Raw genomic sequence first — 26,355 nt, 5'->3', positions numbered from 1 at the left:
TTTAGCATGCTGCATAATACAATTTACAGAATAAATAAATTACATTGTCCTGTGATTTAGAATTCTCCCATGTCAAAATGGCCATTGTCTTCTGCAAACTGGACAATAGCAATGCTGCAATTCTTTGGTTTTTTTTTTTTTTTTTTTTTTTTTTGGTTCCAGAATAATCAGAGGTACTCCTTAACTATCTCTGGTTTATTCTCTTTACATAAGTGAAATGAGTTAATGATAAAGCAATGTTCAAAAAATTAAAATGATGACAAAGGCAAAAGCCAAGAATATGCAATGACTAAGCTTTGTTTCTGTGGCTTGAGGGGGTGGGAGGCACCACCCTCTGAAGTGTCCGAGTGGGTCACCCAACAGATGTGCCAAGGACTGGGAAGGAAAAATAAGTTGAACAACTTTTCTCTTGGGACAAGACCCAGAGTTCCATTATTTGTAGTGATAAAAATAAGGGTGGGGATTAGTCTAAGTAATGAAAGGAAAAGGAAGAAAAAAGAACAGATTGGCATGAAAGAGAAGACAATATGAGGGTATTTTCAATGTGATGACTCTTTGGTTTCCACTCCAGTTCATATTTCTTACCTATATGTCAGTTTTCATTCCAATCCCAAAGAAAGGCAATGCCAAAGAATGCTCAACTGCTATTGCTAAGTCGCTTCAGTCATGTCCGACTCTGTGCAACCCCATAGACAGCAGCCCACCAGGCTCCCCCATCCCTGGGATTCTCCAGGCAAGAAACACTGGAGTGGGTTGCCATGTCCTTCTCCAATGCATGAAAGTTAAAAAGCGAAAGTGAAGTTGCTCAGTCATGTCTGACTCTTAGCAACCCCATGGACTGCAGCCTACCAGGCTCATTCACCCATGGGATTTTCCAGGCAAGAGTACTGGAGTGGGTTGCCATTGCCTTCTTCTAAGAATGCTCAAACTACCACACAATTGCACTCATCTCACATGCTAGTAAAGTAATGTTCAAAATTCTCCAAGCCAGGCTTCAGCAGTATGTGAACCATGAACTTCCAGATGTTCAAGCTGGTTTTAGAAAAGTCAGAGGAACCAGAGATCAAACTACCAACATCTGCTGGATCATCGAAAAAGCAAGAGAGTTCCAGAAAAACATCTATTTTTGCTTTATTGACTATGCTAAAGCCTTTAACTGTGTGGATCACAATAAACTGTGGAAAATTCTGAAAGAGATGGGAATACCAGACCACCTGACCTACCTCTTGAGAAATATCAATAACTTCAGATATGCAGATGACACCACCCTTATGGCAGAAGGTGAAGAGGAACTAAAAAACCTCTTGATGAAAGTGAAAGAGGAGAGTGAAAAAGTTGGCTTAAAGCTCAACATTCAGAAAACTAAGGTCATGGCATCTGGTCCCATCACTTCATGAGAAATAGATGGGAAAACAGTGGAAACAGTGTCAGACTTTATTTTTTTGAGCTCCAAAATCACTGCAGATGGTGATTGCAGCTATGAAATTAAAAGACGCTTACTCCTTGGAAGGAAAGTTATGACCAACCTAGATAGCATATTGAAAAGCAGAGATATTACTTTTCCAACAAAGGTACATCTAGTCAAGGCTATGGTTTTTCCAATGGTCATGTATGGATATGAGAGTTGGACTATGAAGAAAGCTGAGTGCCGAAGAATTGATGCTTTTGAACTGTGGTGTTGGAGAAGACTCTTGAGAGTCCCTTGGACTGCATGGAGATCCAACCAGTCCATTCTAGAGGAGATCAGTCCTGGGTGTTCATTGGAAGGACCTGATGCTGAAGCTGAAACTCCAATACTTTGGCCACCTCATGGGAAGAGTTGACTCATTGGAAAAGACTCTGATGCTGGGAGGGATTGGGGGCAGGAGGAAAAGGGGACAACAGAGGATGAGATGGATGGATGGCATCACTGACTCGATGTATGTGAGTTTGAGTGAACTCCGGGAGTTGGTGATGGACAGGGAGGCCTGGCGTGCTGCGATTCATGGGGTCGCAAAGAGTCGGACATGACTGAGCGACTGAACTGAACTGACTGAACTGATATGAAGATCCAAGATCCACTTTTCTATTGGATAGTCCTGCAAGATATCTGCATAATACAGAAAACTGAAATGTTTGAAAAATGCCTAGTCTTTTCTTCTTTGGCACAAAATATTAAATATGTTCATATAAACATCATTATGTTACAAGCCGTTTTAATGGCTGATTTGGTCTTAAAAAATTGAACTTTTTTTTTCTTTTTTGAGTGTTATGATGATATATTAAAGGAAAATAGAAATTAATATGTCAGATCCCAGATTAATCTAGTTTGGGGTCTTTCCTCCAGCATTATGAAATTATGTGATGCTAAAACTATGGCCCTTTTATGGATAAGAAAACTGACCCTAGGGCCATGATTCTTATGCTGCAGGCATGCAGTAAGGCTGAGCTTTGATCCTGGACAATGCCAATAGAGAAACCACACTCATGGACGTTGCTTCAAGCATGATAGTAGGCCCCCAGCTTCCACCAGGCCTGTCTTGCTCCATCCAATATTTTCTTCAACCTAAAGCCATGATCTATTGACAATGTGAATCTAGTCATTTATCAACCCTGCTGCTGAAATGCTTGGATATTGTCATTGGTTGAATTGTATACTCCCTCTCAAATTCAGATGTTGAAATCCTAACCACCAGTACCTGGAAATTTGACCATGTTTGGAAATAAGATCATTGCAGATGTAATTTTTTAACATCATGAGGGTGGATCCTAAACCAGTATGACTGATACTTTTATAAAAAGAATACATTTGGACACTAATATACATATATAGTAAGAACACCCTGTGAATATGAACATAGCCATCAAAAAGCCAGAGAGAGAGGCCCAGAACAGACCTTTCCCTTGTGGGCCTTAAAGGAAACTGACCTCACTGACACCTTGATTTCAGGCTTCTAGCCTCAGAATCTGTGAAGCCATACATTTATGTTTTTTAAGCCACCCTACTTGTGTACTTTGTTATAGCAGCCCCAGAAAACTTACTGCGTTTCCAGTATTTTTAGGATGATAAACATCCTATGAACAGAAGCAGAGGAGTAGCTAATAAAACTAAGAACAAATATAGCTCAAACTTGGCATAGTTAATTTTTCTGAATTGTCAATGGGCTTACAAAAACATTCATTGAGTAATTACCATTGTTTAAGGTGCTGGATATTTGACTGTGAATTTAGGTGACACAATTACCTGTTCTTAGGGAGCTAACACTAGATAAGTAACTATTACACAAATAACTAATTATAATTACAATATGAGTCAAGGGTTTTGGTGAATTGTTCTAAAGGATGGAATAATGGGGGTAAACCAATCCTTTTCTTAAAAGAATCAGGAAAAGCAAGAAAGGCTTCTTTAAGGCAGTCATGGTTAAGCTTATATCTGAAGGATGTGGAGATGTTGGTTCATGGAAAGAGATGCTGGGAGAAGTGGCGTTAGGACAAGGGGATAGCAGTTATGAAGATCCCCAGGTCAGAGGCAGTATGGCACTTCCCAGAATCAAAATGTTGTACAGGAAAGTTTAGGTAGAAAGTAGTGCTGGATGGAACAGGAGAAGCAGAAAAGAGTCAAATCAAAGGGCAGGAACACTATCAGAGCTGACTGTTAACTGCTTGCTCAGACTGCAGCATGGGGAATGGATCTGAGGAAGCTAGGTGATGGAAGGATTTAAGAAATAATCCATTGATGTAAAGATGTGGTACATATACACAGTGGGATACTACATAGTCATAAAAAAGGAATTCCCCAGTGGCTCAGCAGTAAAGAATCTGCCTGCAGTGCAGAAGATGCAGGTTCAATCCCTGGATTGGGAATATCCCCTGGAGAAGGAAATGGCAACCTCTTCCAGTATTCTTACCTCAGAAATCTCATGGACAGAGGAGCCTGGTGGACTACAGTCCATGGGGGTGCAAAAGAGTCAGATATGACTTAGCACCTAGCAGCAACAACAACAAAAAGGAATGAGATAATGCCATGTGCAACATGAATGCAACTAGAGATTATCATACGAAGCAAAGTTAAGTCAGAAAGAGAAAGACAAATATTATGCGATACCAGTTACATTTGGAATCTAAAATATGACACAAACGAACTTCTCTACAAAACAGAAACAGACTCACAGACACAGAGAGCAGGGAGGAAGGTGGGGGATGGATGGAGTGGGAGTTTGGGATTAGCAAATGCAAACTACTGCATACAGCATGGATAAGGTCCATGTCCATGCTGTATATAATAGCAACAAGGTCCTACTGTACAGCATAGGGAACTGTATCCAATATCCTGTGATAAACCCTAATGGAAAAGAATATGAAAAAGAGTGTATATATGTGTAACTGAATCATTTTTCAGTACAGCAGAAATGAACATAATGTAAATCAACTATACTTCAATAAAATACATTTTTTAAAAAGGAAATAATCCGTTGATGGAATCCAATGGATGAGGTCCGGTAATTGAATGGATGCTGTGGAGGCCGGAGACAGGGAGGTATGTGTCATGACTGCTGATTTTCCAGTTTTTCCCATTGAGTGGAATGTGGTCTTATCCACCAAGATAGGAAATATTAGATGAAGGCCATTTTTTTTTTTTTTTCTAACAAGGGGAGCAAGGGACAGAATATGACTTTTGTGCCTAATCATAGCATTTGAAGTGACTCAGGATGTCCGATGTTGCCTGGACCATCAGCCTCATTGTTAGGGGAGGTCTGCGCTACCAAAATATAATTTTGACAATCAAATTTGTAGGTGGTAACTGAAACTATAGGAGCAGATGTGCTCACTCAGCAAGCCAGGGTAGGAGAAGAGGAACAGTCTTAGCACAATTGAGTGACCTGACACTTCCAGTTTGGGTAGAGGAAGAGGAGTCAGCAAGGATGATAGGGTGATGAGAGAGAATGGAGAACATCCAGAAACATGTGATGTCATGGAGCTTCAGGAAGGAAGCAGTGGCTGTGAGTCTTTAAACTATGAACCAATACATCAAGCAGTGCAATTTCTGGAAAAAGTCTAAGCTTAGCAAGAGTTCCTGCAGGAACTGAGTGGAGAAATGAACAGATGGTGAAACAGATGTTGTGTGTGTATTGTCCATATTCCTTTGGCAGTCACTTCTGTATTCCCAAGGCTGTTTTGCTTGAGGTACATATGTATGTGTGGGTATATATGTGTGTGTGTGTGTGTGTGTGTGTGTGTGTGTGTGTGTGTGTGCTTATGCTGGAGAGCGCCCTTAGCCTAAGCACAGAGCAAGCCAAAATGACAGAACTATTGTCCCCAAAACAGCCTTCCAACATGACAGACAGGGATTTGATAACTAAATATCCCAGTCCCTTGCTCTTCAGTTGTAGTAACTCTAAAGAATATTCTACACTGTTTCTCTGAACACTAATTGCCACAGTGGTAACTAGTTTAATAATAGTTTGATAATAGTGATAACTAGTTTCATTTACTTTCTGCCCTTTCCTGGCATATTCTTCTACTCCCTCTACTGATATTTCTGGGATCATATTCTTAAATCCCCATTTCAGAGGCTGGGGTTGTTGTTTAATAGCTAAGTTGTGCCTGACTCTTCAGAACTCCATGGACTGTAGCCCGCCAGGCTGCTCTGTCCACAGGATTTCCCAGGCAAGAATATTGGAGTGGGTTGCCATTTCCATCTCCAGGGGATCTTCCCCACCCAGGGATCAAACCTGAGGCTTCTGCATTGCAAGCAGATTCTTTTACCACTGAGTCGCTGGAGAATCCCAGAGGCTGGGGTGCCAGGAGCATATAGTGGAAGAGGAGATGGAGGTATAAATGAAACAATGAGTTAGCTTAAGAGGGAGAAGAAACAGAGTCGAGAAGCTTTATTATAATTGCAAAAGAATCCTGAATTTATCTGGATGTTAGTGGAAAGGATATAGGAAAGAGGGTTTAGAGGAATCAAAGACAAACCCTTTATTTTCCCTCATGCTGTTGGTTAAATTATGAAAGAAAAAACAACAACAACAAAAGGAAAGAAAAGCATAATAAGGTTTGCATCATAAAACTTAGGAGACCTCTTTGTAGGTGTGACTGAGGCAGCAGTTTCCTGTTCAGAAGAATAAAACCAGCTCTGATGTTCATGGAGTTTTGTGTGTTTAGGAATTCCCAGCATCTTTAGAATCCACTGTAACCACCCATGACACATTTTTCCCTCCAGATGTGAACATTAAAGATGAAAGACTCAGTTGTAAGTTGAATACTTTTGTATTATTTTCTCAGCAATTATTTTAAGGAATGCATTTGAATAAAATGCACTTTTGGCATCATTTTTAAGAATGGATGATGATTTATGCTTTTCTTGCAGGGACAAGATGGCTCTGGGCATGAGTCATGGCTGTACGCTGGGAAGATTCCGATGGGAACCTTGCTCTTGCTGGTTGATCCATACCTTACATGGACTTGAGGCCGTGCATGGCTTTTATTAACATGTGCATTTTGCTTGTTAAGGCTCAAGCTTCATCTTTTCCTTCCCAACTGGAGCACTGTTTGTATTTCACATGCACCTGATTCAAAATCTATCCTTGGAACTCAGAGTGGCTTGGGAATAGTCATTTGGAAAAGCTCTGATTATTTGTCAGCTAAAACAGGATGATGTGTTCTCAGTTGAGGTTGGGAAATAGGCTCTCTGCAGGGGAGCAGATTCAAATGCAAGCCAAGTTCTAATTCTTTTCACATCTCTATCTCCATGGGGCAGCTTTGGTGCAAATCAAAATTGTCCCCAGGTCAAGAAACCTATAAACCACAACACAGCCCTGTACTTTTCTCAACTGCAGAAGGAGTTGTTTTACATGTAGCCTTCAGATGTCATTTTCCCAGTGAAAAATCTGTGTGCCAAAGCAGATGTTCCTGGAAGCAATACCAGAATCTTTCAGGAGCCAAGGTGAACGAACTGTAAGATTGATTATTGAAGTTTTCTAGGTTAAAACCATTTCTGTCATTGTCCTTGGCACTGATTCTCAAAATGTGTTCTATAGCCTTGCTTCTCAGACTTGACATGTGTACAAATCTCCTGGAGACTTGGGTAAACCTTACACTCCGTTTCAGTAGTTCTGGGGTGGGGGCTTGAGCTTGTGCATTTCTGACAAGCCCCCAGAGGAGGCCAATGTGGATCCATGTTGATTTCAGAATCCTACTCCAAGAAGTAAGGGAGATACAGAAAAAGTGGGTCTTGCAAGATGCAACACAAAGATTCTCTGGTCTGATAAGTTCAAGAAAAAAATAAGCTGCATTTTTACCTTTCTCTTCAAAATTCCGCAAATGAATATGCTAAAAACTGAGAAGATCTGTCCTGAGAAATCTGATACAAAACTAACAGACCATAGAACCATATATTTGTATGCTATGCTATCTCTTTTGAACCCAGGGAAACTTGATTTTTTTGTGAAAGGAAAGAACTGTCTGATGTGTGGTCTCCATTCAAATATTTGTCCAGGCACTTAAACAGATTGAAAGGGGATTTAGCGAATGTTTGACTTTCTTTGTAGTAACCCTAGTTACACTTCTCAGGTGAGTGCCACCGGTCCTCCAAATGAGCGAGGCCACAAGTCAGGCTCATGATATCCACAGCAGAACAGAAAACTTCCCACCTAGAGTTCTGGTATTTGAAGTGTATTGTGTTCCCTTCAACTAGCTCAAAAATAGGGATTTAGCTGCCACCATGCTCTTGTCAAAAGACTAACCGAGAAAAGTGATGTACAGAAAAACTAAACAAAGGAAATTTAAATCCTTTCAAGCATCTTAAATTGTTTGCAAGCTTCTACATGTCTATATATCCATCCTCTAATAAACTCCAAAACTTTGGCCACCTGATATGAAGAACCAACAAAAGACCCTGATGCTAGGAAAGATTGAAGGCAAAAAGAAAAGAGAGTCACAGAGGATAAAATTGTTGGACAGAATCACTGATTCAATGGACATGAGTTTGAGCAAACTCTGGGAGGTAGTGAAGGGCAGGGAAGCCTGGAGTTCATGGGGTCACAAAGAGTCAGACACAACTTAGTGACTGAACAATGACAACAAATAAGTTTCGAGGAAGATTCCTGCACCTTTGCTCCAAAAATGATCATCCTTTGGGGTATAGGTATGTAAATATTCCCAGAGTTTTCTGATGCAGGTGCTGTCAGGACCTCATTTTAGATTAAGTTCTGTTTCCTTAGAGGTAGAGCACAAGGAAACTGGCTCAAAACAAACTTCTGTGTTTTGGTTTTTTGAACATGAATCTTTGTAGTCATGTTTTAATGCACTGCCCTGGATTTTGTGGAGGATATGTATAACTGCATAGGAAAGCATTAGCATTTTCTCTAAAACTGTTTTTGAAGATATTATCATTATGTCAGAACATCAGAAAATTCTGCAAAAAGTCTCCAGTGGCAGAAAAGTTCAAACTTGCGTCTGCAGTTTGTGGTGTAAGCTCACCAGAACAGCACATTTCTAGAAGTGTTTCATTGTAAAAGCAAGTGAAAATTTGCCTCTAGGTATGACATGTATTTGCATTAATATAAAATGTGTAAACATGAGAATTTTACCCCAAATATTTAAGCTGGTGTCCTAAGTAATCTATGCTGTTCTGTTTACCTTTGACATGTCACTATTATCCGGGAATATTTATTACACTGTGGAAAATTCTTAAAGATATGGGAATGCTACACCACCTACCTGCCTCATGAGAAACCAGTATGTAGGTCAAGAAGCAACAGTTAGAACCGGACATGGAACAACGGACTTGTTTAACATCGGGAAAGGAGAACATCAAAGTTGTATATAGTCACTCTGCTTATTTAACTTATATGTGGAGTATATCATGCAAAATGCCAGGCTGGATGAAGCACAAGCTGGAAATAAGATTGCTGGGAAAAATATCAATAACCTCATATATGCAGATGACACCACCCTTGTGGCACAAGGTGAAGAGGAACTAAAAAGCCTCTTGATGAAGGTGAAAGAGGAGAGTGAAAAAGCTGGCTTAAAATTCAACATTCAAAAAACGAAGATCATGGCATCTGGTCCCATCACTTCATGGCCATTAGACAGGGAAACAATGGAAATAGAGACAGGCTTTATTTTCTTGAGCCCCAAAATCACTGCAGATGGTGATTGAAGCCATGAAACTGAAAGCAACTTGCTCCTTGGAGAAAAGCTATGACAAACCTAAACAGTGTATTAAAAAAGCAGAGACATTACTTTGTGACAAAGGTCCGTCTAGTCAAAGCTATGGTTTTTCCAGTAGTCATGTAATGATGTTTCTCTAGAGTGGTTGGAGGGGAAGAGTGACTCATGCTTCCTTCCCAGGCTCATGATACCCCAGAGCCTGGAAATTACCCCAAAGCAGCCAACCAGGCTCTGGCAACCCACTCCAGTATCTACCACCAACTATGGCATTGTAGAAGGAAGTGCACTCATCTTCTCCTGTGAGAACAACAAAATTGCAACTCGCTGATGAACAACCATCAACAGGCGAATTTGGAGCCCACCAAGAAAAGATACCTAACATCCAAGAGCAAAGGATAAGCCCCCAAAAGGACAATGATAGAGGCAAAATCATGTTTAGAATCAAACCTCATACTGGCCAGAGACCCTTGGAGGGCTAAAACAAAACCTTGTGCCCACCAAGACCCAGAGATGCCACAAGAGACTGAGCCAGACATGCTGTTGAGTGTTTGAGTGTCTCCTATGGAGGTATGGACCAGCAGTGATCACCACGGGGACAGGGGCTCTGGTTGCAACAAACCTGGGAGGTGCTGTGTATGTCATAAATCCTCTTGGAGGAGGTCACCATTAGCACCACCATAGAGCCATGGAACAGATGACCCACAAACTGGAGAACAATTATATCAAAGAAGTTCTTACATGGTTGCAAAAGTCCTAGGACCCGCAACAGATTCCCCAACCTGGGGATCTGGCAAATGGATTGAGAACCCCCAAGGAATTTGACTTTGAAGGCCAGTAGGATTTGATTACAGAACTTTCACATGACTGGTGAAACAGACTCTTGGAGGGCACAAACAAAACCTTGTGCACACCAGGACCCAGGTGAAAGGAGCAGTGACCCCACAAGAGATTCAGCCAGATTTGCTTGTGAGTGTCCAGGAGTCTCTGGCGGGGGTGTGGGTTCAGGGGCCTGATGAGGGTTCAGGGGCACTAAACACACAGTCCTGGGAGCAGCAGGCTATGCTGGCATAAGTCAGGCCAAACTAAAGGGAAGGAACACAGCCCCACCCATCAAGAGAAAATTGGATTAAAGATTTACTGAACATGGCCCCGCCCATCAAAGCAAGACCCAGTTTCCCCCAAAGTCAGTCTCTCCCATCAGGAAGCTTCCTAAGCATCTTATCCTTATTCATCAGAGGGCAGACAAAATAAAACCGCAATCACAGAAAACTAATTAAACTGATCACATGGATCACAGCCTTGTCGAACTCAATGACACTATGGGTTATGCCTTGTAGGACACCCAAGACGGCTGGGTCATGGTGGAGAGTTCTGACAAAACGTGGTCCACTGGAGAAGGGTATGGCAAACAACTTCAGTAGTCTTGCAGATGTGATTGGTGATGGAAGTAAAGTCCAATGCTATAAAGAACAATATTGCATAGGAACCTGGAATGTTAGGTCCATGAATCAAGATACATTGGAAGTGGTCAAACAAGAGATGGCAAGGGTAAACATCATCATTTTAGAAATCAGTGAACTAAAATGGACTGGAATGGGTGAACTTAATACAAGTAACCATTACATCTACTACTGTGGGCAAGAATCCCTTAGAAGAAATGGAGTAGCCCTCATAGTCAACAAGAGTCTGAAATGCAGTACTTGGCTGCAATCTCAAAAATGACAGAATGATCTCTGTTGGTTTCCAAGGCAAAACACTCAATATCACAGTAATCCAAGTCTATATCCCAACCACTAATATCAAAGAAGCTGAAGTTGAATAGTTTTTTGATGACCTTCTAGAACTAACACCAAAAAAAGGTATTATTTTCATCATAGGGAATTGGAATGCAAAAGTAGGAAGTCAAGAGATACCTGGAGTAAAAAAAAGTTTGGCCTTAGAATACAAAATGAAGCAAGACAAAAGTAAACAGAGTTTTTGCAAGAGAATGCATTGGTCATAGCAAACACCCTCTTCCAACAACACAAGAGACAACTCTACACATGGACATCATCAGGTGGTCAATAGCAAAATCAGATTGATTATATTATTTGCAGCTGAAGATACAGAAGCTTTAAGCATTCATCAAAACAAGACTAGAAGTTGACTGTGGCTCAGATCATGAACTCCTTATTGCAAAACACATATTTAAATTGAATAAAGTAGGGAAAACCACTAGACCATTCATTCATGACTTAAATCAAATCCCTTAAGACTGTACAGTGGAAGTGACAAATAGATTCAAGGAGTTAGATCTGATAGAGTGCCTGAAGAACTATGGATGGAGGTTCATACCATTGTACAGAAGTCTGTGATCAAAACCATCCCCAATAAAAAGGAAGGCAAAAAGGCAAAATCATTGTCTGAGGAGGCCTTACAAATAGCTGAGAAAAGAAGAGAAGCAAAAAAGGAAAAGTATACCCAACTGAATCAGATCAGATCAGTTGCTCAGTCATGTCCAACTCTTTGCGACCCCATGAATCGCAGCATGCCAGGCCTCCCTGTCCATCACCAACTCCCGGAGTTCACTCAGACTCACATCCATCGAGTCAGTGATGCCATCCAGCCAACTCATCCTCTGTCATCCTCTTCTCCTCTTGCCCCCAATCCCTCCCAGCATCAGAGTCTTTTCCAATGAGTCAACTCTTTGCATGAGGTGGCCAAAGTATTGGAGTTTCAGCTTTAGCATCATTCCTTCCAAAGAACTCCCAGGGCTGATCTTCAGAATGGACTGGTTGAATCGCCTTGCAGTCCAAGGGACTCTCAAGAGTCTTCTCCAACACCACAGTTCAAAAGCATCAATTCTTCGGTGCTCAGCCTTCTTCACAGTCCAACTCTCACATCCATACATGACCACAGGAAAAACCATAGCCTTGACTAGACGGACCTTTGTTGGCAAAGTACTGAATACAGAGTTCCAAAGAAGAGCAAGGAGAGACAAAAAAGCCTTCCTCAGTGATTTATGTAAGGAAATAGAGGAAAACAATAGAATGGGAAAGACTAGAGATCTCATTAAGAAAATTAGACATACGAAAGGAGAATGAAGCCCTTGAAACATTATGGGCACTTGAAATATAGGCACAATAAAAGCCAGAAATGCTATGGACCTAACAGAAACAAGATATTAAGAGGAGGTGGCAAGAATACACAGAAGAACTATACAAAAGGTATCTTCATGATCCAGATAACCACAATGGTTTGTCCACTCACCTAGGGCCAGATCCTAGAGTGCAAAGTCAAGTGGACCTTAGGAAGCATCACTACGAACAAAGCTAGTGGAGGTGATGGAATTCGAGTTGAGCTATTCCAAGTCCTAAAAGATGATGCTGTGAAAGTGATGCACTCAATATGCCAGCAAATTTGGAAAACTCAACAGTGCCCACAGGACTGGAAAATGTCAGTTTTCACTCCAATACCAAAGAAAGGCAATGCCAAAGAATGTTAAAACTACGGCACAATTGCACTCATCTCACATGCAACCAAAGTAATGCTCAAAATTCTCCAAGCCAGTCTTCAACAGTACATGAACCGAGAACTTTCAGATATTCAAGCTGGATTAAGAAAAGGCAGAGGAACCATAGATCAAGATGCCAGCATCTGCTGGATCATAGAAACAGCAAGAGAATTCCAGAAAAAACATTTACTTCTGCTTCACTGACTATGCCAAAGCCTTTGACTGTGTGGATCACAACAAACTGTGGAAAATTCTTCAAGAGATGTGCATACCAGAACACATTACCTCCCTCTGCAAAACCTTTATGCAGGTCAAGAAGCAACAGTTAGAACTGGGCATGGAACAATGGACTGGTTCCAAACTGGGAAAGGAGTACATCAAGGCTGTATATTGTCACCCTGCTTATTTAACTTACATGCGAGTACATCATATGAAACGCCAGGCTGGATGAAGCACAAGCTGGAATCAAGATTTCTGGGAGAAATATCAATAACCTCAGATATGCAGATGACACCACCCTTACGGCAGAAAGTGAAGAGGAACTAAAGAGCCTCTTGATGAAGGTGAAAGAGGAGAGTGAAAAAGCTGGCTTAAAACTCAACATTCAAAAAACTAAGATCATGGCATCTCGTTCCATAACTGCATGGCAAATAGATGGGGGAACAATGGAAACAGTGACAGAGGCACCTAGCAGGCTACAGTCCATAGGGTTGCAAGAGTGGGACAACACTAAGCTGACTAAACCACCAAAATCATTGCAGATGGTGACTGCAGCCACAAAATTAAAAGCTTCTTGCTCCTTGGAAGAAAAGTTATGAAAAATCTAGACAGCATATTAAAAAGCAGAGACATTACTTTGCCAACAAAAGTCCATATAGTGAAATCTATGGTTTTCCAGTAGTCAGGTATGGATGTGAGAGTTGGACCATAAAGAAGGCTGAATGCCAAAGAATTGATGATTTTGAACTGTGGTTTGGATAGTGCCTTGGACTGCAAGAAGATCAAACCAGTCAATCCTAAAGGGAATCCTGAATATTCATTGGAAGGACTGATGCTGAAGCTGAAGCTCCAATACGTGGGCCTCCTGAAGTGAGGAGTCGACTCATTAGAAAAGACCCTGATCCTGGGAAAGACTGAAGGCAGGAGGAGAAGGGGATGACAGAGGATGAGATTGTTGGATGGCATCACTGACTCAAAGCACATGAGTTAGAGCAAGCGCCATAAGATGGTGAAGGAGAGGGAAGACTGGCATGCTGCAGTCCATGGGCTCACAAAGAGTTGGACAGACTGAGCTACTAAACAACAACAGCTCAAGTTCAAACAAATACTGATGGGACGTGGTGGATACCTGATAAATAATTCTTGAAAATAGATGGATGGGGTTGCCCTGTATCTGAGTGGTTCTCACCACAGTCACCAGATGGATTCCACCGTTACTATTGGCCACTTGATGGCCTGTAGAAGGAAGTTTTTATACAAATGGCAAAAACTCCAGGGCAGAGCCATTGTGGGGATATTATAAATGGACCATAAGCTGCTGGAGATTAGGGACATTTCCAACATTTGGTCTCTGTCCTCCACAGTCTCTAGCACAGTGCACAGCACCTAGAAGATACCCAGGAAAAATTTTCTGGCTGGTGGAGTGAAGAAAAACATCTGCCGCTCTCCTTGGGAGATAAGCTGTGTGGTAGATATTTATGGACTGAATAGAAGTCAGGAAAAGAGAATGAATATTTTCTTGCTTACATTTCCATTCAACATTTTTATTTAGCATATATTATTAATTATGACAATCAATATTTGTAATAGAATATATATAACTTATACTACTGATTCTATTTACCACTATATTTATAATTACCTTGTATATAATCGTGACACACATTACAAGTAATATCCAACAACATATCCATAAGACACAGTGTTTCTATAAGTTGTCCATCAGATCAGATCAGATCAGTTGCTCAGTCATGTCCGACTCTTTGCGACCCCATGAATCGCAGCACGCCAGGCCTCCCTGTCCATCACCAACTCCTGGAGTTCACTCACACTCACGTCCATCGAGTCAGTGATGCCATCCCACCATCTCATCCTCTATCATCCCCTTCTCCTCTTGCCCCCAATCCCTCCCAGCATCAGAGTCTTTTCCAATGAGTCAACTCTTCGCATGAGGTGGCCAAAGTATTGGAGTTTCAGCTTTAGCATCATTCCTTCCAAAGAAATCCCAGGGCTGATCTCCTTCAGAATGGACTGGTTGGATCTCCTTGCAGTCCAAGGGACTCTCAAGAGTCTTCTCCAACACCACAGTTCAAAAGATTCAATTCTTCGGTGCTCAGCCTTCTTCACAGTCCAACTCTCACATCCATACATGACCACAGGAAAAACCATAGCCGAACCTTTGTTGGCAAAGTAATGTTTCTGCTTTTGAATATGCTATCTAGGTTGGTCATAACTTTCCTTCCAAGGAGTAAGTGTCTTTTAATTTCATGGCTGCAGTCACCATCTGCAGTGATTTTGGAGCCCAGAAAAATAAAGTCTGACACTGTTTCCACTGTTTCCCCATCTATTTCCCATGAAGTGATGAGACCAGATGCCATGATCTTCGTTTTCTGAATGTTGAGCTTTAAGCCAACTTTTTCACTCTCCACTTTCACTTTCATCAAGAGGTTTTTTAGTTCCTCTTCACTTTCTGCCATAAGGGTGGTGTCATCTGCATACCTGAGGTTATTGAGATTTCTCCCGGCAATCTTGATTCCAACTTGTGTTTCTTCCAGTCCAGCGTTTCTCATGATGTGCTCTGCATATAAGTTAAATAAACAGGGTGACAATATACAGCCTTGACGAACTCCTTTTCCTATTTGGAACCAGTCTGTTGTTCCATGTCCAGTTCTAACTGTTGCTTCCTGATCTGCATACAGATTTCTCAAGAGGCAGATCAGGTGGTCTGGTATTCCCATCTCTTTCAGAATTTTCCACAGTTTATTGTGATCCACACAGTCAAAGGCTTTGGCATAGTCAATAAAGCAGAAATAGATGCTTTTCTGGAACTCTCTTGCTTTTTCGATGATCCAGCAGATGTTGGCAATTTGATCTCTGGTTCCTCTGCCTTTTCTAAAACCAGCTTGAACATCAGGAAGTTCACAGTTCACGTATTGCTGAAGCGTGGCTTGGAGAATTTTGAGCATTACTTTACTAGCGTGTGAGATGAGTGCAATTGTGCGGTAGTTTGAGCATTCTTTGGCATTGCCTTTCTTTGGGATTGGAATGAAAACTGACCTTTTCCAGTCCTGTGGCCACTGCTGAGTTTTCCAAATTTACTGGCATATTGAGTGCAGCACTTTCACAGCATCATCTTTCAGGATTTGGAATAGCTCAACTGTAATTCCATCACCTCCACTAGCTTTGTTTGTAGTGATGCTTTCTAAGGCCCACTTGACTTCACATTCCAGGATGTCTGGCTCTAAGTCAGTGATCACACCATCATGATTATCTGGGTTGTGAAGATCTTTTTTGTACAGTTCTTCTGTGTATTCTTGCCATCTCTTCTTAATATCTTCTGCTTCTGTTAGGTCCATACTATTTCTATCCTTTATCGAGCCCATCTTTGCATGAAATGTTCCTTTGGTATCTCTGATTTTCTTAAAGAGATCCCTAGTCTTTCCCATTCTGTTGTTTTCCTCTATTTCTTTGCATTGATCACTGAAGAAGGCTTTCTTATCTCTTCTTGCTATTCTTTGGAACTCTGCATTCAGATGTTGGCCTTGGAATATGGAATGAAGCAGGGCAAAGACTTATAGAGTTTTGCCAAGAAAATGCACTGGTCATAACAAACACCCTCTTCCAACAACACAGGAGAAGACTCCAAAGTTGTCCATACTTAATATTTAACTTAGAAACAAGATTCCTGTAATAGAAATTTTCTTAGATATAACATTCAGTCCAATAACCATGAACCATATAACAGGATTGATTCTCCTTAGTGACAACTTCCTCTCACCCAGTGGAAGTGAAAACTTTGACCTAATGAATGTGGTGAAACAAACTCTGCTCACATTGACTTGCCAACAAGAAGGCCTGGAGTGTAAATACAGAAACTAGACACAGAAAGTTCAGTATTTATTTTGTATTATAAGGATATTGAAACCATGGAGGGTTTAAAAATGTTTGATTATTAGAGATTCAAACAATGTTTACATACAAGATACCAGTCTGTATGACACTATATCCTGGCAGAGAGCCAGCCTGTACATATACAATGCCTATTGTGAGCAGCAGAGAGCCACCATCAGCTTTTGGTTTTTATAAATTAAATTAACAAACATTTAATGGAAACCAGCTTTAACAGATAACTTGGCCAGATTTAATCAGGAGAACATTTATTTGTTCTTATTTTTTTTCAGTTCCTTCCCACTGACAGCTGTTGATTGAACCAGACTGTTACTAATGCTTCATCTTGTCTATCAATTTATACTGACACAAAATTTTTACATCTCTTTTATGTTAATTTTTTACTTTACTTAAAAAAATGTTTTGAATTCTCCCAGCTACTTAGTTACTTCTTCCATTCAAACAGCAGGCTCTCATACAGAGTCACACCATTGTGGTTGGAGTCCCTGGAAAGAGGGTGCCCAGAAGAAGTCCACTGGGGTTGTCACCTTGCCAACAGAGCACTGAAATTTCTGAGAAGAAATCACTCCATATCCTCTTATCATATATACTCTGTAGGGAAATTTATTCCATGCTGGTTTCTGGAATCCAAGGAGTTCTTACTCTTTTTTTTTTTTTTCACTTTTCTAGCCATCAAAGGTACATTAAAGTTTCTAGAACCTTAATGAATTCATTCTGTCCAGTTCACTTCAGTCACTCAGTCGTGTCTGACTCTTCACAACCCCATGGACTGCAGCACTCCAGACCTCCCTGTCCATCACCAATTCCCGGAGTTTACTGAGACTCATGTCCATTGAGTCACTGATACCATTGAACTGTCTCATTCTCTGTTGTCCCCTTTTCCCCCCACCTTCAATCTTGCCCAACATCAGAGTCTTTTCAAATGAGTCAGTTCTTCGCATCAGGTGGCTAAAGTATTGGAGTTTCAGCTTCAACATCAGTCCTTCCAATGAATATTCAGGATTGATTTCCTTTAGGATGGACTGGCTGGATCTCCTTGCAGTCCAAGGGACTCTCAAGAGTCTTCTCCAACACCACAATTCAAAAACATCAATTCTTCAGCAGTCAGCTTTCTTCACAGTCCAACTCTCATATCCATACATGACTACTGGAAAAACCATAGCCTGGACTAGATGGACCTTTGTTGACAAAGTAATGTCTCTGCTTTTTAATATGCTGTCTAGGCTGGTCAAAACTTTCCTTTCAAGGAGCAAGTATCTTTTAATTTCATGGCTGCAGTCACCATCTGCATTGATTTTGGAGCACAAAAATTAAAGTCTGCCACTGTTTCCACTGTTTCCCCATCTATTTCCCATGAAGTGATAGGACTGGATGCCATGATCTTAGTTTTCTGAATGTTGAGCTTTAAGCCAACATTTCCACTCTCCTCTTTCAATTTCATCAAGAGTCTCTTTAGTTCTTCTTCTCTTTCTGTCATAAGAGTGGTGTCATCTGCATATCTGAGATTATTGATATTTCTCCCAGAAATCTTGCTTCCAGTTTGTGCTTCTTCCAGCCCTGAATTTCTCATTTTGTACTCTGCATATAAGTTAAATAAGCAGGGTGACAATATACAGCCTTGACGTACTCCTTTTCCTATTTGGAACCAGTCTGTTGTTCCATGTCCAGTTCTAACTGTTTCTTCCTGACCTGCACACAGATTTCTCAAGAGGCAGGTCAGATGTTCTGGTATTCCCATCTCTTTCAGAATTTTCCACAGTTTATTGTGATCCACATAGTCAAAGGCTTTGGCATAGTCAATAAAGCAGAAATAGATGTTTTTCTGGAACTCTCTTTGCTTTTTTGATGATCCAGCAGATATTGGCAGTTTGATCTCTGGTTCCTCTGTCTTTTCTAAAACCAGCTTGAGCATCTGGAGTTTCCCAGTTCATGTATTGTTCAAGCCTGACTTGGAGAATTTTGAGCATTACTTTACCAGCTTGTAGACGAGTGCAATTGTGCAGTAGTTTGAACATTCTTTGGCATTGCCTTTCTTTGGGATTGGAATGAAAACTGACCTTTTCCAGTCTTGTGGCCACTGCTGAGTTTTCCAAATTTGATGGCATAATGAGTGCAGCACTTTCACAGCATCATCTTTCAGGATTTGAAATAGCTCAACTGTAATTCCATCACCTCCACTAGCTTTGTTCGTAGTGATGCTTTCTAAGGCCCACTTGACTTCACATTCCAGAATGTCTGGCTCTAGGTGAGTGATTACACCATTGTGATTATCTGGGTCATGTACAGTTCTTCTGTGTATTCTTGCCACCTCTTCTTAATATTTTCTGCTTCCGTTAGGTCCATACCATTTCTGTCCTTTATTGAGCCCATCTTTGCATTAAATGTTCCCTTGGTATCTCTAATTTCTTGAAGAGATATCTAATCTTTCCCATTCTATTATTTTCCTCTATTTCTTTGCACTGATCACTAAGGAAGGCTTTTTTTCTCTCCTTGCTATTCTTTGGAACTCTGCATTCAAATGGGTATATCTTTCATTTTCTCCTTTTCTTTTCACTTCTCTTGTTTTCACAGTTATTTGTAAGTCCTCCTCAGACAGCTGTTTTGCCTTTTTGCATTTCTTTTTCTTGGGGATGATCTTGATCCCTGCCTCCTGTACAATGTCACTAACCTCCATCCATAGTTCATCAGGCACTCTATCAGATCTAGTCCCTTAAATCTATCTCTCATTTCCACTGTATAGTCACAAGGGATTTGATTTAGGTCATACCTGAATGGTCTAGTGGTTTTCCCTATTTTCTTCAATTTAAGTCTGAATTTGGCAATAAGGAAAGTTCATGATCTGAGCCACAGTCAGCTCCTGGTCTTGATTTTACTGACTGTATAGAGCTTCTCCATCTTTGGCTACAAAGAATATAGTCAGTCTGAATTTGGTGTTGACCATTTGGTGATGTCCATGTGTAGAGTCTTCTCTTGTGTTGTTGGAAGAGGGTGTCTGCTACGACCAATGTGTTTTCTTGGCAAAACTCTATTATCTTCTGCCCGCTTCATTCTGTACTCCAAGGTCAAATTTGCCTGTTATTCCAGGTGTTTTTTGATTTCCGCTTTTGAATTCTAGACCCCTATAATGAAAAGGACATCTTTTTTGGGTGTTAGTTCTAAAAGGTCCGGTAAGTGTTCAAAGAACCATTCAACTTCAGCTTCTTTACATAGTTATTAAGTTCAATTGCTATGCACTAAAACCCTATCATGGAATTAATTGCCATATATGCATATGAAATCCTATAATACTTTCTTATTTCATTTTATGAAAAAGTTTGTTTTGGACAATGCTAATTAATTTGCCAGTATGACAATACTTCTCATTATAAAACATTTATTTTGAATACTTATAGTAATTCTCCTCTGAAAAAATATTTAGAAGTGAATTATTATGAATATTACATGTAGGCATGTTTATCACATATTGTTAGTTATGATTTGTATGTATCTTAAATCTCCTACTATATTTGAGCTTGCCAGATAAAATAGAGGAAACTCAGTTAAATGTGAATTTCATGTAAATCATGAGTAGTTTTCAGTATAAGTGTATTCCAAAACATGTGCAAGACACACGGAAACATTAGTCATTGTGTATGAAATTCTGATTTAACCTGGCATCTTATATTTTTATTTGGTAAATCTTCCAATCTAACCAGTTGTAAGTGTCTCCTGCCTTCACAACTTAGGCTTCTCCTTCTCTAATACTGACTGGCATCATGCTCTCTAACAACATATAATCTTAACTGCTGAAACATCACATGGGGAATAGTTTTCCATGTTTGGGTCAAAACTGTTCACATATGTTTTATAGATAGGATATTAGGCACTATTTTTAAGGAGTATGGATTACAAATAATAATACTGAAACTGTTATGGAATACCTTTATCAGTCATGTCATTTGCTCTTTAGAAAATTAAAGGCAGCAGGTACATTAAAAAGAGGAGGAAATCATAAGTCTAGAGACCCAGGTTCTCTATATAAAAATAAAAATGAAATGCGAGTACTGAAGGCTGGTTGGTCCACATGGTAAGTTTCCTGGGCAAGTTAAGTTGAACGTGTCAAGGTAAAGTTTGGGTGCTCATTTGTGTGGACATAGCTCTGGGGAAGGATGCGAGTGGATACTGCATGGAACTGAATTCATCTACTTGCTTGCATGAGTTTCTTTGACTTTGTGATTTGTTTGTTCTTATGTATTATTTTTTTGTTTATTGTATTTTGGCCACTCAGCATGTAGGATCTTAGTTCCCTGACCAGAGATCAAACCCCTGCCCCTTGCATTAGGAGCATGGAATACTATCCACTGGGCCACCAGAGAAGTCCCCTGACTTGTTCTCTGTGGCTGTTGCTGGATGAAGAAAGGAGATATGAGGCTTTTCTGTGTATGCCTTGCTTGGCAGAGTGTTGAATTGTCTCATTTCCATGTGTTATTGAACTAAACTTTTTTTGAACTTTTAAAATTTGCTTTCGATTTTTAATGGATGAAGCAGGAAGGATCACCCAGATCAGCCAGAGCTGAATGTCTGACAGCTTCATGGTCTCAAATGACAAAGTATTATGATTTCATAATGAGTTTGATGCTCTTTACTTAAGGGAAAATAATCCATGGATTGTGGGACAACAGCGCTTCACGAAACATGGGGCTCTCTTCACAGAGGATTTTGGGGAAGAACATTAGAAGCAGTAACTCGAAAACAGGCATGATTGGCTAGGAGGTCAGGGAGGTCCTGATAGGGACTGCTGTTCAGACACTTGGCTGTGTCTGACTCTTTGAGGCCCTATGGACTGCAGCACATCAGACTTCCGTTTCTTTCACTGTCTCCTGGAGTTTTGCTCAAACTCACGTCCATTGAGTTGGTGATGCCTTCCAACCATCTCGTCCTCATCCTGGTAGGGATAGCAGGTCCTGTTTTCCAGGTGAACTAGCCAAAGCTGAGGTGGAGAGCTGTCACTGGTGTTTGTTGGGTTTCCTAGACAGTGAGGCGTTTCCTGTAAGTTTGGGTTGACTCCGGTTGAGATTTGTGACATGCGCCATGCTGCTGGAGCAGCCTCTCTTTTGAAATTTCCAATATATACGAATGTCCTTTATCAGACAGTAGGCTCTTGCATTTCAGAAAGCTTTGTGACTTAGCCCAGAACTCAGCCTTTATCATGTTTCTATATACTCCTTTCCTACTAAGTAAATTGAATCCTTAAGGATGGTTGGCTATGTTTGCTGTTGTAGTTTATTCATTAAGTCATGTCGAACTCTTTGCGACCCCATGAACTGTACTCCGCCAGGCTCCTCTGTCCATGGGATTTCCCAGGCAAGAATACCGGGGTGGGTTGCCATTTCCTTCTCCAGGGCATCTTCCCCACCCAAGAATTGAATCTATGTCTCCTGTGTTGGCAGGCAGATATTTAAGCAGATTCTTTACCACTGAGCCACCTGGGAAACTGGGCTTAAATAAAATACAGAAAGTACCATGGGTCAATATTCTCACCAGACTGTGACAAGGGCATCCCAGGGTCCACTCACAAACTTGTATGAATATCGCAGTTAATCTTCCTCCTCCTAGTAATTTCACATTGCAAAGCAACCCTAGTAGAACACAGAAAAATGAAAGTAAATGAAAGCAGTGGGCATTTTCTTCAGTTTCTAACTTTGGAATTCCTAGATATAAAGGTATATGGGGGAAAACTCTTCTTGACAGCACAACAATTCATTTACTTCCTACCTTGACTAGTCATGTACTGTACTTCAGGGCAAGCAATAGGATACTGTTCCAATGGGAAAACAAGCAATTTGTTGAAAGGCAAAAAGGTTAAAATATTCTCTAAGCTGGTTCCATCTGGGAGGCTGTATGTCATTTTCCAGGTAGTCTTAGAAAGTGTATGAAATTGACGAGTGTTTGAAGACTTGCCCACCCACTGGTGAAAGTAACGATTTCTTACAGTTTTATTACTGCTTTAGGGGGAAAGGGTTCTTTTTGTTTTTATGTATTTAGATACAGTTGCCCAACATGCTCATTAAATAGGGCTGTAAGGTCCCAGATCACATCGTTCTGTTTCTCTCTTGCATGCAAGTGCTGGGGGCTTGTGCTTGGGAATCCTTCAAACGTAATGAGTTAGTATGATTCCACACTGTGATGAACAAAACTGCTGGTGGGCTGTGTGTTTAGTCACTCTGTCGTGTTTGACTCTTTGCGACCCCGTAGACCGTAACCCACCAGACTCCTCTGTCCACGGGGATTCTCCAGGCAAGAATACTGGAGTGGGTTGCCATGCCCTCCTACTGGGGATTTTTCCAACCCAGGGATTTAACCCAGTTCTCCTGCATTGCAGGAGGATTCTTTACCATCTGAGCCTCAAGGGAAGCCCAAGAATATAGGAGTGGTTAGCCTATTCCTTCTCTAGGTGATCTTCCTGACTCAGAAATCGAACTGGGGTCTCCTGCATTGCAGGCAGATTCTTTACCAGCTGAGCTGCCAGGGAAGCCCAAAAATGCTGGTAAGTTCAGTTTATGCTCCAATTACAGGATTTTTCCAAGGCAGCCTCCTGATTTGGGGGTTCCCTCTTCTCCTTAGTTTGCATCAGTTTCTTAGCTAATGGTGGTCCATTTAGGATGAATTGGAGAGGAAAGGGGAAAAGTCTGATGATCTGGGGAAAAAGAAATTTTGAAGGCCCTGTGTTACATCTAGTACCACATTTTTGAATTTTATAGAATCAGAGAGTTTTGTTGTTGTGAACGGCATTTAGATATTTGCAAGCTAGGTTTGGGGTTAGTTATTGATAGTCAAAAAGGTTTCGTTCATGTAATTCTTAGAATATATTTTAATCATTTTCTTTTCTTAATGAAAACACACCTTAACTTGGCCTGATACTTTTCTGTAAGTTTCTATAAATGGGGACCTCTTTTTGTTCGACTTACTTTTATTTAATAAATAAATAAATATAGCCCAAATTATATTTTCTCTGTAAGCACAACTTGGCAGGCATCCAGTTGTCCTCAGCGTTCATGGCCCCAAAAGGAAATCTTTGAAATCACACACACACACACACACACACACACTGAATAAGCTGTTCCCAAGCTGCTCTTCTGAACTTCCATCCTTCCATTCCTGGGAAGTAGCATAGTCGCTAAGAAAGATTTAGGCAAGTTTTCAAGTCATAGGTGTTGGGAATCTGGCCCTTTATATTCTGTCTACAGAAACTTCTGTGGGCGCCATGGTCAGACTGGATGCTTCTTTCTACATTTGTTTATGGATTCCTCCCAAGTATTTGGATCTCTCTGGTTTCCATTTGAATGTCTGCGGCTGAGAGCAACCATGTGAGCAAAAATAGTCCAGGGGCAAAACAACCTCAAACAGACTGCAGTGAGTAGGGAACTGCAGCCTGAAATATCTGCATCGTCATCAGCCGGTGCTAAAAGGGGGTCAGTGGATGTTTCTGGATTGGAGGCACAGGCAGGATATGGAATCTTGGAAGGGTTTTCCTCTATTGATATCCATGTGATTTGGGGGTTTTTGCTAATAGTTCTTGCCGCTCACTATGAGTGCCAGAGTAAATAATAGTGGCCAGGGAAATAAAGCCCTCTGGAACTCATTTAAAGAAAACTAAAAGGAGATTTCTCCTGCCAACCTGAGCTTCATCTTTCAACCCACAACTGAGAGAGATGGAGACAGAGACAGATACTTTGGAGTCTGGTGGACAGTTGGTAAAGAAAAAAAAAGTCATCATTAAAGTCTGTGTATTGATTTGACTACTGATCTGATGATTGTCATATTATCTGTGTTTACCATGTGTTCCTCATGAATTGTTATTTTGTTCCTTCAAGTGATACTTTGAAGTAAGTATAATCATTGTCCCCAGTCTGCAAACAGAGAAACTGATGCACAGACAGTGATTTGCACGTGGTATGGCTGGGCAGTAGGGAGAAAGAAGATGGATCTGAATTCAGGAAGCTTGGCCCCATGTCTTGGAATTGCCCAGTATTTTTATTATCCAGGCTTTTATTTCCCCTCCCCACTTTGTTTTCCCTTTTGCATACAGACTACCTTTGAAAATATCTGGGATCTAGATTAGAGGGTCATAAACGATCAATCATGGACCTGTCTGATCAGAGTAAAGTTTGTGGGACTTGGGAGGATTTCCTTGCCCCTGAGAGCACTCTCCTAATTAACACACCTCATCAGGAATTGATTCTCTTTCAATTTGTGCAGCTGTCTTATTTATAAGAAATATTACCTTTTAATGTTTTTCATTTCATAAAAATAATTCCTGGAACTTAGAAGAAATGAAAAATCTCACCTATCACTTTTTGGAGAGCATGGCAAATAAAAACTGGATGCCCGTTTGAACTTGGACATGTCTTGCAGATTAGAACATAAGATAAAGGTCTGTGGGAGAAGGAGTGTAGCCCAGAACTGATGATGATTTTAAGCTGTGACATCACAAACCAGGTACAAATCTTGGCTCTGACACTGACTTTTTGCCTTGGGCAAGTTAAATACCATTACATGCCTCAGTTTTCTCATCTGTAAAATGGAAATAACAATACAGCCTAATTCATGGGGTTGTTATGAGGTTCATCATGGGCATTTAAAGAATTGAAGATCATATTTTGTATCAGAAAGTGATCAATAAACACTAGATATTTTCACTCATTCTTAAGGGCTCCCACATAAAGTTACCTGGTGCAAATGCTGTGCACTTTCCAAAAAAGACATTCTGGAGGTTGATTTATCAATGATGTAAGATTGTAGAAATTCCAGGCTTTTCATGTCACCTTCCTGCAACCTAGCAGATTGAAAACAGAAGTGCCATCTTTAGCAACTCTGGCTCACTTCATACGTAAAATTTTTCACTCAGTCTTATAGATCATCCTTCCAATAGGACTCTGAAATTGTCTTTTTTTCCCCCAAATTAGAACTATTTGGCACCCTGTGAATACAATTCCCTGCAATCCCCCACGAACCCACCCCTCACTCACAGCTTCCCATGCACAGGAGGATCCTTTCCTGACCAGTTGCTTTTGGAATCTCTCCAGATATCAGAACTCCAGCTATAACCTACTCTTTTTAAAAATTATTTTTATGGACTTATAATTGCTTTGCAATGATGTTTTGGTTTCTGCTCTACAATGAAGTGAATCAGCTATATCCATACCTATACCCCTTCCTTCTTGGACCTGCCTCCCACCCCAAGCCTCCTCATCCCACCCCTCTAGATCATTATAGAGTACCAAGCTGAGCTGCCTGTGCTATACAGCAGCTTCCCACTAGCTATCTATTTTACACACAGAGAAGGTAATGGCACCCCACTCCAGTACTCTTGCCTGGAAAATCCCATGGATGGAGGAGCCTGGTGGGCTGCAGTCCATGGGGTCGCTAAGAGTAGGACACGACTGAGCGACTTCACTTTCACTTTTCACTTTCATGCATTGGAGAAGGAAATGGCAACCCACTCCAGTGTTCTTGCCTGGAGAATCCCAGGGACGGGGGAGCCTGGTGGGCTGCCATCTATGGGGTCGCACAGAGTCGGACACGACTGAAGTGACTTAGCA

At 40.9% G+C, this 26,355-nt stretch overlaps 1 long non-coding RNA gene across 1 annotated transcript in view; it reads left to right on the top strand.

Annotated features, from left to right (window-relative positions):
- LOC123329295 overlaps positions 1 to 7,043 on the top strand; it is a 40,458-nt gene extending 33,415 nt beyond the window's left edge. The window contains exon 2 of the long non-coding RNA XR_006544712.2: positions 6,350 to 7,043. This is a non-coding gene — a long non-coding RNA (uncharacterized LOC123329295). The remainder of the gene's footprint in view (positions 1 to 6,349) is intronic.
- Positions 7,044 to 26,355: the final 19,312 nt, after the last annotated feature.

Source organism: Bubalus bubalis, chromosome 14, assembly GCF_019923935.1.
Source record: "Bubalus bubalis isolate 160015118507 breed Murrah chromosome 14, NDDB_SH_1, whole genome shotgun sequence".
In the NCBI taxonomy this organism is placed as follows: domain Eukaryota; kingdom Metazoa; phylum Chordata; class Mammalia; order Artiodactyla; family Bovidae; genus Bubalus; species Bubalus bubalis.
This window is presented reverse-complemented; position numbering and strand designations above follow the sequence as displayed.